The following is a 14516-nucleotide window of genomic DNA, read 5'->3' on the forward strand; positions in this document are numbered from 1 at the left end:
GTCACCTCTCTGAGCTGAGTTTCTCTCATCTGTAAAATGGGGATTTTACTGTCATCTATATAACATGGATAAAATACTCAAGCACAGTTATTTTATAAAACACTGTGCGTTTTTATAAAATACTCAAGCATATATTTATATATATTGAGTTTATATTGTATAAAATACTCAAGCACAGTATATAGTGCCTGGGCTACCATAGACAGTTAATAAATGATAGCTATTATTTTCATTATCATCCAAATAGGTTCACTCTTAAAGTGATAGTAACATTCCAGAAAAGTATGTGAAAGCAATGTTAAAGAAGGGCATAATGGTATATACAGAAAGGATATAGAGAAGGAACGAGGCTAGCATTTATACAGCCTTTATTATTTGCCAAATTTGAGATATGTCTTTATGATCCCCATTTGTAGTAGGCTAGATAAAGGCCATTCAAAGATATCAGGTCCTAATACCTAGAACCTGTAAATGTTATAAGAAAAAAAAGTCTTTGTAGATATAATCACATTAAGGGCAGATTATAAAAGTGGGCCTACTTGCAATGACTTTTTTTGTTTTTTCCTGCACAACATGGCATGTGGAATCTTCATTCCCCAATCAGGGATCAAACCCTCATCCCTTGCACTGAAAGTGCAGACAGAGTCTTAACCACTGTGTCACTGGGAAGTCCTCACATGGTTTTTTAAAATTTATTTTATTGAAGTATAGTTGATCAATTTTGTGTCAATTACAGCAAAGTGATTCATTATACAGATGTACACTCTTTTTCACATTCTTTTCTATTGTGATTTGCCACAGGACATTGAACATAGTTCCTTGTGTTGTACAGCAGGACCTTGTTTACCCATTCTCTATGTAGTAGTTTGCATCTGCTAATCTCAAATAACCAATCCATTCTTCCCCTACCCTCCCCAACCACATGTCTGTTCTCTATGCCTAATCACATACGTTTTTATAAGAGAGACTAGAGGGAGACTTGATATAGATAGCAGAGGACGTGCACATGCAGGAGCACAAACACGTGTTCAGGGGAAGGTGATGTGAAGACAGAGGGAAACACTGGCCACAAGCCAAGGACTAACCAGCAGCCACTACAAGCTCAAAGAGGCAAATAATGGATTTTCCCTCAGAACCTCTAAAGAAAGTGTGGCTCTGCCCACACCTTCATTTCAGCTTATTGACTCCGGATTTCTGGCTTCTAGAATTGTGAAAGAACAAATTTTTGTCATTTTAAGCCACCCAGTTTCTGGTAGTTTTTAACAGCAACATAGGAAACTAATGCATTTTTTTTTTCATACAAGGACACAGACCTATTAAGAGTCTTGCTCAGAGTCACACAGCAAATAGCAGGTATGCAGAGAAAAGCAGACATATGAGACCACACAGCTAAGGAAATAGGGAAAGACATACAAAAAGGGGAATTGCCTAGGTTTTTTGAACAGTTCCTAGTTATAGACCTTTCTAAGTCTTTCTGAGATCTGTATTCACTTCCTAACTTTGGTCAAATTGATAAACATGGGAATATCAGTTTCTATAACACAATCCTTCCTTAAGCTAACTTAAATATGTTTATGTTATTTGCAGCTAAAAGAAACTTGGCTAAGATTTCCTATAAAGTGGCACTGGTATAATAAGCATTCCTTTTCTTTTCCTTTAAAAAATTCAAAGGAAGCTCAAGGAAAACATTAGCGCAAAGTTACAATAGCAAATTAAAAAACTAAACCAGGCAAGGCCAAATAGGCCAATGAATGGCGTGACAACAGCACTATGTGTGAGATGAAACCTCTTAAAGTGCTGGGCTTGAGCTGCTGAAGGGGCTTAGAAATAGGACATGGAATACTGTCAGGAAATCATGATTGGCTCCGGAGAATCTAAATTTTCTAATTTTAAAGTTGTCAATATTCTATTATATGCATACATTAAAATATATACAAGAACTCTGCGAGAATAGACTTTAAAATGGTTATAATTAATCAATATCTACAAGAACTACACCTCATGGATATGATTTCACTGAACACCTACAACTAGGCAGTGTGCTTTCTTTGTGTTGTGTCATGTAATTCTCATAATCCCATAGATGAGTACAATTGTTATCACTATTTTGTAAATGAATACATTTAGAGATCTCAAAAAAAGTTAAGTAACTAGTCCATTTAGGAAGTGGCTGAGCTTAATCTGCCAGTCTCAGGACTGGTGATCAATAACGTCTTCATACAGCACTTGTAGGCATTCTGTGCAGCATCTCGATGGATCAAGGAGCAAAGGCCCCCCCAGAACAATCAAATACAGACCTTTTAAGAATCTGCTCATGTCTTGTAACATGCTTGCTCTTTTCATAAGCATTAAAGAGGCCACACTGACATCAAAGACTAGAGGGAGATACTTCTCCACTGATGGGTGCAGAGACTAGATTCTCTTGGGGTCCTCTGACTGCTTTCTTTGGCCATAGCTATTCTTATTGCCATGTTTTGCTTCTATAAACCCTTGTCTATGCCACAGACTAGGAAACCAACTCAGACGGAAGCTTCTCAAACATAAATGAGAAAGGCCCTCTTCCAATCAAACTTGTAGCCCTTCAAAGAAGCATTTGGCAAATTTCTCTTATAGCATGTAGGGAAAGATCATAACAAAAGAGTGAATGTTACTCCCTCAGTCCTGTCTGAGCCCACAGACTATAGCTCACCAGGCCCCTCTGTCCATAGAATTCTCCAGGCAAGAATACTGGAGTGGATAGCCATTTCCTTCTCCAGGGGATCTTCCCAACAAAGGGTCTGAACCTGGGTCTCCAGCATTGCGGGCAGATTCTTTATGGTTTAAGCCACCAGGGAAGCGGGAAATAACAGAAGAAGCTATTGTTAACTGAGCACCTGGGTGTAGGCTCTCAGCCAAGCACGTAACACATGTTATTGTGCTGAATCACCACCACAAACCTAAATGAGGTACCCTACTTTATAGGTGAAGAAACTCATGAAGCTCATGAGGTGATATCACTTTTCAACAGTCACCCAGCCAGTAAGAAAGGGAGCTAGGGCTGGGACCCCCAAAGTCTATGCACCTAACTAACATACTCTGTGGCCAAAGCAAGTCAGATTTATTCAGTCTATGCAAGTAAGTCAGGCCTTTCTCCTCTTGAAAAACAAACATACAAAAGCTAAAAATCCAATGTTTTACTTTGTAAATGAACAAACATAAGCAAAATGTCCCTAAATGGTTCTTGGCCAGATGTCAGATAGGTTTTTGCAACTCCTATTCTTATAAAGGACTTGAAGGGTATTTAAAGCATGTTTACATTCCTTATCTCACCTGTACCAAGACCCAGGCAAGGATTATTTTTATCTTGTAGATATGGAAAAAAAAAATTCGGTCGTGTACCATGCAATGTTCAAGTTTTTACATGTACTATTTATTCATCACAATGACTGTGAGAGGTATCATTATCCTCATATAACCAGGAATCTTGGAGTTAGAAGGGGCCTTTAAAGTTGTCTTGAACAAGTTGACCTGAGGCATGCATTCCCTCTATGATATTCCTAGACAAGGGGTTAGTTACCCCATACTCTACTTGCACATCTCCAGTGGCTCAATAAGGTACTTCATTCCATTCATTCCATTTTAGATGGTTTTAATGGTTCAAAAGTTTTACTTTACACTGAGCCAAAGTCTGTTAACCTGAAGCCTTCCTCATTGCCTTGAGTCATGTGCTTGCGGGCAAAAAATATATGTATAACCTAGCCTAATTCATAAACCAATCATTCACTTAAAGATAAATGGAATTCCTAACTGTGAATTCTATTTCTTAGTCTTAATCATACAGTATCAAAATTTCTCATAAAACCAAGTAACCAGAACTGAATGGTTTGTTCTCCTTAATTTAAGGCTCAATTAGTCTTATATATTTGCAGCTATCAGCAAACACCAGTAAACACATAGTATTTTATAATTATTGATGATATAATGCTATAAAAATGATATACATTTTATAATGGGAAAAATGAAGCTTAAAGAGGTGAGTGAGTGAATCAAAGTCATTCAGTCACCAGTAAACACATAGTATTTTATAATTATTGATGATATAATGCTATAAAAATGATATACATTTTATAATGGGAAAAATGAAGCTTAAAGAGGTGAGTGAGTGAATGAAAGTCATTCAGTCATGACCAGCTCTTTGCGACCCCATGGACTATACAGTCCATGGCATTCTCCAGGCCAAAATACTGGAGTGGGTAGCCTTTTTCTTCTCCAGGGGATGTTCCCAACCCAGGGCCGAACACAGGTCTCCCGCATTGCAGGTGGATTCTTTACCAGCTAAGCCACAAGGGCAGCCCAGCTTAAAGACGTAAGGAAATTTAATTGGTTATATAGCCAGGAGTGAAACTGAAATCAGAATTCAAAAACTTTCTAACACCATACACAAAAATAAACTCAAAATGGGTTAAAGATCTCAACGTAAGACCAGAAACTATAAAACTCCTAGAGGAGAACATAGGCAAAACACTCTCCGACATACATCACAGCAGGATCCTCTATGATCCACCTCCCAGAATATTGGAATAAAAGCAAAAATAAACAAATGGGACCTAATTAAACTTAAAAGCTTCTGCACAACAAAGGAAACTATTAGCAAGGTGAAAAGGCAGCCTTCAGAATGGGAGAAAATAATAGCAAATGAAGCAACGGACAAACAACTAATCTCAAAAATATACAAGCAACTCCTGCAGCTCAACTCCAGAAAAATAAATGACCCAATCAAAAAATGGGCCAAAGAACTAAATAGACATTTCTCCAAAGAAGACATACAGATGGCTAACAAACACATGAAAAGATGCTCAACATCACTCATTATCAGAGAAATGCAAATCAAAACCACTATGAGGTACCATTTCACGCCAGTCAGAATGGCTGCAATCCGTAAGTCTACAAGCAATAAATGCTGGAGAGGGTATGGAGAAAAGGGAACTCTCTCACACTGTTGGTGGGAATGCAAACTAGTACAGCCACTATGGAGAACAGTGTGGAGATTCCTTAAAAAACTGGAAATAGAACTGCCTTATGATCCAGCAATCCCACTGCTGGGCATACACACTGAGGAAACCAGAAGGGAAAGAGACACGTGTACCCCAATATTCATCGCAGCACTGTTTATAATAGCCAGGACATGGAAGCAACCTAGATGCCCATCAGCAGATGAATGGATAAGAAAGCAGTGGTACATATACACAATGGAGTATTACTCAGCCATTAAAAAGAATACATTTGAATCAGTTCTAATGAGATGGATGAAACTGGAACCTATTATACAGAGTGAAGTAAGCCAGAAAGAAAAACACCAATACAGTATACTAACGCGCATATATGGAATTTAGAAAGATGGTAACAATAACCCTGTGTACAAGACAGCAAAAGAGACACTGATGTATAGATCAGTCTTATGGACTCTGTGGGAGAGGGAGAGGGTGGGGAGATTTGGGAGAATAGCATTGAAACATGTATAATATCATGTATGAAACGAGTTGCCAGTCCAGGTTCGATGCACGGTACTGGATGCTTGGGGCTGGTGCACTGGGACGACCCAGAGGGAGGGTGGGGGAGGGAGGGGGGAGGAGGGTTCAGGATGGGGAACACGGGTATACCTGTGGCGGATTCATTTCGATATTTGGCAAAACTAATACAATATTGTAAAGTTTAAAAATAAAATCAAATTAAAAAAAAAAAAAAAAGAATTCAAAAACTTCTGAGACTGCTGTATTTCCAATCCCCCTATACTTAATTCACATCTGGTATACAGACATCTAAATCCTGAAGTATTTATCAAGTATACCATTAATATATGTCTTTCATAGTCCTTTCCTGAGAAAAGTAGGATTTCTTGAACTCTAGAGTTGGACTTTACATTTGTCTTTGATCAATTTTATCTTTATATAAGAAATTCCATATATCATTCTGGTCTGTGGAACTCTGGGGATCTGGCCACCCGGTATATTAGTTATTTTACCCTCCTCCTTTTTACCTTGTATGGTTAATACTAGATAATATTCATTCCTAACTTTAAAACAATATTCAACAGAAAGTGGCCTCAGGCAAGTTGTTGGAGCCTCTTCTCAACGTGACTTAAGCAAATTAACCAACTGGAAACAGCTGTTCAACTAGTTTTGTCTGTTAATTAGCCAGACACTCTAGTCTGGCCTGCATTTCTCTATCTTATACATAATGATACCATGAATGACTGTTAGATGCCTCACTGAAATTTCAGATTCATTACATCTACAGTATTCGTTCACTAGTGAGCTACCATAAAGCAGATGGTTCACAAACATTTAGCACTCTTAACCTATTAATTCAATGTTCTTAACCTGTGTTAGTCTACCTGAAAATACAATGGGAAGAAAATCAGCCAAATAAGCACTTCAAAATGGAGACTATGGGAACATAACCAGTATTTTACAGTAATTTTAAATGGAGTATAATCTACAAAAATATTGAATCACTCACTATGTTGTATATGTAAAACTAATACTGGAAATCAACTATACTTCAATTAATACATACATAAATAAATAAAAGCAACAAAAACAAGAGCACCAAAGAAGAGAGTATGGTGCTTGGTAACTATAGTGCTCAGTAAGATAAGAGACAGAGTTATTGATGAAAATCTGAGGGTTTAAAATATGATAGGTATTCGAAACTCTGACAAGGGAGTTTGCTATCTACACAAATAGCAATGGGTTAAATAATAGTGTAGGAAAGAGAAGACTCTTATTAACTTACAGGGAAACAGAATGTTTGCCTTGATCAGGAATACTAGAAGGTGGAAGGGCTCAGACTGTGTACTCTAAAAATACCACTTCATGTGAACAGGAGCCAGGACTCCTAAGAAAAACATGTGATTTCAGGTTTGAGGGAGAATATATAAAAGATGCCTTTCATACTGTTCATGGGATTCTCAAGGCAAAAATACTGGAGTGGTGTGAGCAGACCTTACAATTAGCTGACAAAAGAAGAGAAGTGAAAGGAAAAGGAGAAAGGGAAAGATACACCCAATTGAATTTAGAGTTCCAGACAAGAGCAAAGAGAGATAAGAAAGCCTTAAGTGAACAATGCAAAGAAATAGAGGAAAACAATAGAATGGGAAAGACTAGATATCTCAAGAAAATTAAGAGATACCAAGGAAACATTTCATGCAAAGATGGGCACAATAAAGGACAGAAATGGCAAGGACCTAACAGAAGCAGAAGAGACTAAAAAAAGGTGGCAAAATAAAAAGAAAAAAGGAAAGAAGAAAAAGAAGAGGTGGCAAGAATACATAGAAAAACTATACAAAAAAGATCCTCATGACCCAGATAACCACAATGGTGAGGTCACTCACCTAAAGCCAGACATCTTGGAATGTGAAGTCAAGTGGGCCTTAGGAAGCACTACTACACAAAGTTAGTGAAGGTGATGGAATTTCAGCTGAGTTACTTCAAATCCTAAAAGGATGCTGTTAAAGTGCTGCACTCAATATGCCAACAAATTTGGAACACTCAGCAGTGGCCACAGGACTGGAAAAAGTCAGTTCTTATTCCAATCCTAAAGAAGGGCAATGCCAAAGAATGTTCAAACTACCACACAATTAAGCTCATTTCACATGCTAGCCTGGTAATGCCCAGAATTCTTCAAGCTAGGCTTCAGCAGTACATGAATTGAGAACTTCCAGATGTTCAAGCTGGATTTAGAAAAGGCAGAGGAACCAAAGATCAAAATTGCCAACATCCGCTGGCAAGGGAATTCCAGATAAACATCTACTTCTGCTTCAATGACTATGCTAAAGCCTTTGACTGTGGATCACAACAAATGGTGGAAAATTCCTAAAGAGATGGCAGTACCAGACCACCTTACCTGTCTCCTGAGAAACCTGTATGCAGGTCAAGAAGCAACAGAATCAGACATGGAGCAATGGACTGGTTCAAAATTGGGAAAGGAGTACATCAAGGCTGTATATTGTCACCTTGCTTATTTAATTTAAATGCAGAGTATGTCATGAGAAATGCCAGGCTGGATGAAGCACAAACTGGAATCAAGATTGCAGTGAGAAATATCAATAACCTCAGATATGCAGATGACACCACCCTTATGGCAGAAAGTAAAGAGGAACTAAAGAGCCTCTTGATGAAGGTAAAAGAGGAGAGTGAAAAAACTAAGATCAGGCAACTGAAAAACAACAAAAAAATAAAACCACAGTGAAACAAACAAAAAAAAAAAAAAGAAAAAACTAAGATCATGGTATCCAGTCCCATCATTCATGGAAAACAGATGGGGAAAATGTGGAAACAGTGACAGAATTCATTTTCTTGGGCTCCAAAATAACTACAGACAGTGACTGTGGCCATGAATTTAAAAGACACTTGCTCCTTGGAAGAAAAGCTATGACCAACCTAGACAGCATATTCAAAAGTAGAGACATTACTTTGCCAACAAAGGTCTGTATAGTCAAAGCTATGGTTTTACCAGTAGTCAGGTACAGATGTGAGAGCTGGACCATAAGGAAGGCTAAGTGCCAAAGAACTGATGCTTTTGAATTATGGTGATGGATTAGACTCTCAAGAGTCCCTTGGACAGCAAAAAAATCAAACCTAAAGGAAATCAACTCTGAATATTCACTGCAAAGACTGATGCTGAAGCTGACACTCCAATACTCTGGCCACCTGATACCAAGGGTCTACTCACTGGAAAAGACCCTGATGCTGGGAAAGCTTGAAGGCAGGTGGAGAATCGGGCGACAGAAGATGAGATGGTTGGATGGCATCACTGATTCAATGGATATAAGTTTGAGGAAATTCTGGGAGATAGTGAAGGACAGGGAAGTCTGACATGGTGCAGTCCATGGGGTTGCAGTCAGACATGACTTAGCAACTGAACAACAACAATACAAAAGATGAGTCTTGTACTACCCTAGACTAACAATAGGGTCATGTCAAAAGGATACAGGGAGCAATATAAAAGCCTCCCACTGGCCTAAAAGGAAGACTATCATCAAAAATAATGACGATGGCAATGGATTAAAACACTTCAAATATTAAAATCAATTCATTTATAATATTAAAACAGAAAACCTCATTAGTTACCACTGGAAGATGCTATGACGCCAACTCATTATTCTGAAAATTGATAAATAAGGGGAAAAAATCAAACAGTGAAGTAAAAACCATTGGAATCGTCCTCTCTTGCTCCTTTTGCCAAGAGTAAGAGAGGAGGGTGGAAACTAAGAGTTTTTAGAAACTTTTAAGCTTTAATTGAGAAGACTGGAATTAGATAAACAGATTTGTCTGGTGTCAAGGGATCAAGCTTTGGAGGGGGAGGTATAGAGTTGAGCTCAAGGCCCATGGCAAGGTAAGTCTCAACTCAAAGATGGAAAGGAAAGATACAACTGTCAGCTCTACAAAATCTTCTAAGCAGAGGCAGTAGAACATAGAGATTAAGAACTTGGTCTGTAGAGTCAGAATCCTTGGGCTTGAAATAATCTAGGGTCTGTGACTTGCTAGCTGTGTGACTTTGGAAAGCTTCTTAAACCTCGCCAGAGGTGCCTCAGTTTCTTTTCTATAAAATGTGGATCAGATTCCCTTCTTCAAGGAATTGTTGTGAGAATCAATGAATTAACAGATTACCTATAAATAACATGGAGCTCTAGCTTCCTCATGGTCTATATTAGAATGAAACAGCTTTACAAACCAACAATATTGTTGACTGTCTTTTTCTTTTTTTAACTTAAAAAATTCCACTAGCACAAAGGAGGAGTATTCAGTTAGTCTGGTGGCAGAGTAAGATAGTAACAGATTTCATAGAGGAGGCAAGTTCCAATGTATGACTATCAGTTAGACAAGTGAAAGCAGAGGAGGGCATAAACAGAAGAAACAATTGGTATATAATGTCTTAACTTTGGTGCTAGACACCTCTAACTTGGGTTTGCCTCAAAACAATCTCATTCGCTTTTAAAATAGCCAGTATAGTCCACTAAGCTTCAGCAAGACTATCGAGTTACCCACAAATATCTGCAGATAAATCAATTTATGTCCTACCCTTCTATATGTAAAACAGTGACAATCTGCCCACAAATTTTTTCCTGCAAAATGTTCTCAAGGAGGCTTGCTGGTTACTCATGAGAAATGAATGCAACCACTCTTTCAGTCACTAAGTTGTGCCTGACTCTTTATGACCCCATTGACTACAGCAAACCAGGCTCTTCTATACTCTACTATCTCCCAGAATTCACTTAAATTCATGTCCACTGAGTCAGTGATGCTATCTAACCATCTCATGCTCTGCTGCCCCCTTCTTTTGCCTTCAATCTCTCCCAGCATCAGAGCCTTTTCCAGTGAGTTGGCTGTTATCAGGTTACCAAAGTATTGGAGTTTCAGAAACAATCCTTCCAATGAACATTCAGGGTTGATTTCCTTTAGAATTGACTGGTTTGACCTCCTTGCTGTCCAAGGTACTCTCAAAGAGTCTTCTACAGCACCACAATTTGAAAGCATCAATTCTTCCGTGCTCAGCCTTCTTTATGATCCAACTCTCACATTCATATGTGACTACTGGAAAAACCGTGTGTGTGTGTGTATTCTTTACCACTAGTTGACTGTAGGGAATTTTGTTGGCAAAGTGCCATCTCTGCTTTTTAATAAGCTGTCTAGGTTTGTCACAGCTTTCCTTCCAAGGAGCATGTGTCTTTTACTGTCATGGCTGAAGTCAGCATCTGCAGTGATTTTAGAGCCCAAGAAAATAAAATATGTCATTGCTTACATTTTTTTCCCTTCCATTTGCCATGAAGCGAAAGGACGGATGCCACGATCTTAATTTTTTTAATGCTGAGTTTCAAGCCAGTTTTTTCACTCTCCTTTCACCCTCATCAAGAGGTTCTTTAGTTCCTCTTCACTTTCTGCCATTAGACTGGTATCATCTGCATATATGAGGCTGCTGATATTTCTCCTGGCAATCTTGACTCCAGCTTGTGATTCATCCAGCCTGGCATTTCTCATGATGTACTTTGCCTATAAGTTTAAACAAGCAGTGACAATACCCGCCTTGTCAAACTCCTTTCCCAGTTTGGAACCAGTTTGTTGTTTCATGTCCAATTCTAACTGTTATTTATTGACCTGCATACAGGTTTCTCAGGAGGCAGCTAAGGTGGTCTGGTATTCCAATCTCTTTAAGAATTGTCCACAGTTTGTTGTGATCCACAGTCAAAGGCTTTAGCGCTCAATGAAGCAGAGTTGATGTTTTTCTGGCTTTGAAAAGTGAAAGTGAAGTCGCTCAGTTTTGTCTGACTCTTTGCGACCCCATGGACTGTAGCCTACGAGGTTCCTCCATCCATGGAATTTTCCAGGCGAGGGTACTGGAGTAGGTTGCCATTTCCTTCTCCAAAGGATCCTCCTCACCCAGGGATCAAACCCAGATCTCCCAAATTGCAAGCAGATGCTTTTACCATCTAAGCTACCAGGGAAGTTCTTTGGCTGCACCTAAATACTGCATTTTGGACTCTTTGGTTGACTATGGGGGCTACTCCGTTTCTTCTGGGGATTCTTGCCCAGAGTAGCAGATATAATGGTCATCTCTGTTATATTTGCCCATTTGTCCATTTTAGTTCACTAATTCCCAAGACGTCGATGTCCAATCTTGCCATCTCCTGCTTGACCACATGCAATTTACCTTGATTCATGGGTCTAATATTCCCAGTTCCTATGCAGTATTGTTCTTTATAGCATCAGAGTTTACTTTCACCACCAGACACATTCACAACTGAGCATCATTTCTGCTTTGGCCCAGCTACTTCACTCTTTTTGGACCTATTAGCAATTGTCCTCCACTCTTTCCCAGTAGCATACTGGACAACTTACAACCTGGGAGGGCTCATCTTCCAGTAGTCATATCTTTTTGCCTTTTCATACTGCTTATGGGGTTCCTGATACAAGAATACTGGAGTTGGTTGCCATTTCCTCTTTCAGTGGAGCATGACTTGTCAGAACTCTTCACTACGACCCATCCATCTTGGGTGGCCCTGCACTGCATGGCTTGTAGCTTCACTGAGTTATGCAAGACCCTTTGCCATGACAAGGCTCTAAGATTCATGAAGGGGAAATGTAACCACACATGGGCATTATTACCAAGAAAGGTAACATGCTTTTCTTTGCTATAGTCTTCCAAAATTTAGAAATAATCTTAAGAATTTATTTTTAATCAGAAATTATTCTAGAGCAGGAAATAGGAACTATCATATTAAGTCTCATTTCTTCACATGTTAAATAACACTCTGGCGTAGAGAGAGAAGGGCTGATGGAGAGTTCAGTGAGGGTCTATATGGACACTGATTAATCTTTAGAAGTAGAAATGTCAAGTTCCAGATCCATAGAGAGATCTACAAAATAAAGCCATCTTTGTTGTTGTTGTTTAGTTGCTAAGTCACGTCTGCCTCTTTTGTGACCCCAAGGACTACAGCCAGATAGGCTCCTTTGTCACTGGAATTTTTCAGGCAAGAACACTGGAGTAGGTTGCCATTTCCTCCTCCAGGGGATCTTCCTGGGTCAGGGATAGAACCTGCGTTTTGTGTCTCCTGTATTGGCAACCAGGTTCTTTACCTCTGGTCCACCTGGGAAGCCCCTATCTAAAGAAATCTATACCAAATATCATACTTAATGGTGAAAAGCTTTAAAAAAAAACAACAAACCTTTTTTTTGAGATTTTAAGACAAGGATGGTACACTATCAATACTTATATTCAACACTGTACTGGAGGCTCTAATCGGCACAGTAAAATAAGAAATACACAAAAACTAACTATATTTCTATCCTAGTCACAAACAGTAATGAAATTTCAAAAGATACCATTTATAATAGCATCAAAAAATATAAAATACCTAGGATGTAAATCTAATAAAGACATCTCTACAGGAAAATTTTAATGTACTTATTTAATAAACTATTTCTAAGTTTATTACTAAATTGAAGTCTATTGAAGTTTATCACTAAATTGAAAAAGATTCCAGTAAATGGAGAGGTATACTATGCTAGTAGATTGGAAGAGTTATTATTAAGATCCACAGATTTAGTAAAATTCCATTCAACATCCCAAGCTGAAGCTCCAATACTTTGGCTAAAGAACGGACTCATCAGAAAAGACCCTGATGCTGGGAAAGATTGAAGGCTGGAGGAGAAGGGGATGACAGAGGACGAGATGGTTGGGTGGTATCACCGACTCAATGGACAGGAGTTTGAGCAAGCTCCAGGAGACGGGGAAGGACAGGGAAGCCTGGTGTGCTGCAGTCCATGGGGTCGCAAAGAGTCAGACACGACTGAGTGACTGAACAACAACAACATCCCAACTGTGTGTGTGTGTCTGTGTGTGTATAACCTGACAAGCAAATTCTAAAATGTGCATGGAAATGTAAACGAACAAAACAGAGCAAATATTTAAGAAAAATAAGATGACTTGACCTACCATATTCATTTTAAAGCTGTAGTAATTAAGATATGTTTTACTGGCCTACAAGTAGACAAACAGACCAAAAGAACTGAATGAAGAATCCTACAATATAATCATAAACATGTGATATTTAACCTATTAGTGGCACTGCAGAGCAGTGAGGAAAGTAACAGTTTTCAATGAACAATGTTGGAACAATTAAATGTCTATGTGGGGAAAAAAATGAGACATGATCCTACCTCACACCATGTAAAATACTGAATTCCAAGGAGAAAGCAAACCCAAATATCAAAAGCAAAATAATACACCACTCAAAAGATAAAGCACTAATATAAAGCAAAACATTGGTAACATTAGACTACAGTAAAATTAAGAACTTCAAGAGAGTGATAAGGCAAGTCACGGTATGAAAATAGACATACGTAGTACATACAACCTACAGAGAGCTTATATCCAAAATATATAAAACTTCTATACATCAATAAGAAAGAAGCAATGCAGGAGAAAGCTCGACAAAAGACGTGACCAGACATTTTCACAAAGGAGGCCAAAGATTTTATCCTACTGATAAAAGGCTACTGAGATTTTTAAATAAAGCTATGGCTGGATCAAAGCAGTATTTTAGAAATATTAATTTCACAATGATGTGCAGATTGCCACAAGATGGACGGCATGAGCATCTAGGTAACAGGAATATGGTAACAATCAAATGGCCAGACTAAAGTGAAAAGAAAGTGTAGGGGCCCTAGAGATGGCTTGTTGACTGACTAGATTCCAGAGTTGGGATAAGGACAGGATGAGATAGCAAAGTGATTAAAAAATGAACTCAAGGTGTTAAACGAAGGTGATTGTGAGAAATGTGATATCACTAATAGAGTAAAGCAAAAGCTGAGTGAGGGACAAAAATCAATGGCTTTAGTTTAAGAGAAGATGCTGGGGGAGAGTCAAGCAGAAGTTTTCTAAAGGGAATTATTTACAGGACAAACGGTTAAGGTAAGAATGAAGGATGTGGGAGTCATCAACACATGGGAGAGTTGACGCTGCGGCAGCAGACTAGA

The 14516-nt window shown here is 38.6% G+C and overlaps 1 protein-coding gene across 5 annotated transcripts in view; it reads right to left on the reverse strand.

The window, feature by feature from the left end:
• NR6A1 (nuclear receptor subfamily 6 group A member 1) overlaps positions 1-14516 on the reverse strand; it is a 226402-nt gene that overhangs the window by 38872 nt on the left and 173014 nt on the right. The gene's annotated exons all lie outside the window — the stretch shown is intronic.

This window comes from Bos indicus, chromosome 11, assembly GCF_029378745.1.
Source record: "Bos indicus isolate NIAB-ARS_2022 breed Sahiwal x Tharparkar chromosome 11, NIAB-ARS_B.indTharparkar_mat_pri_1.0, whole genome shotgun sequence".
NCBI classification, from domain to species: Eukaryota; Metazoa; Chordata; class Mammalia; order Artiodactyla; family Bovidae; genus Bos; species Bos indicus.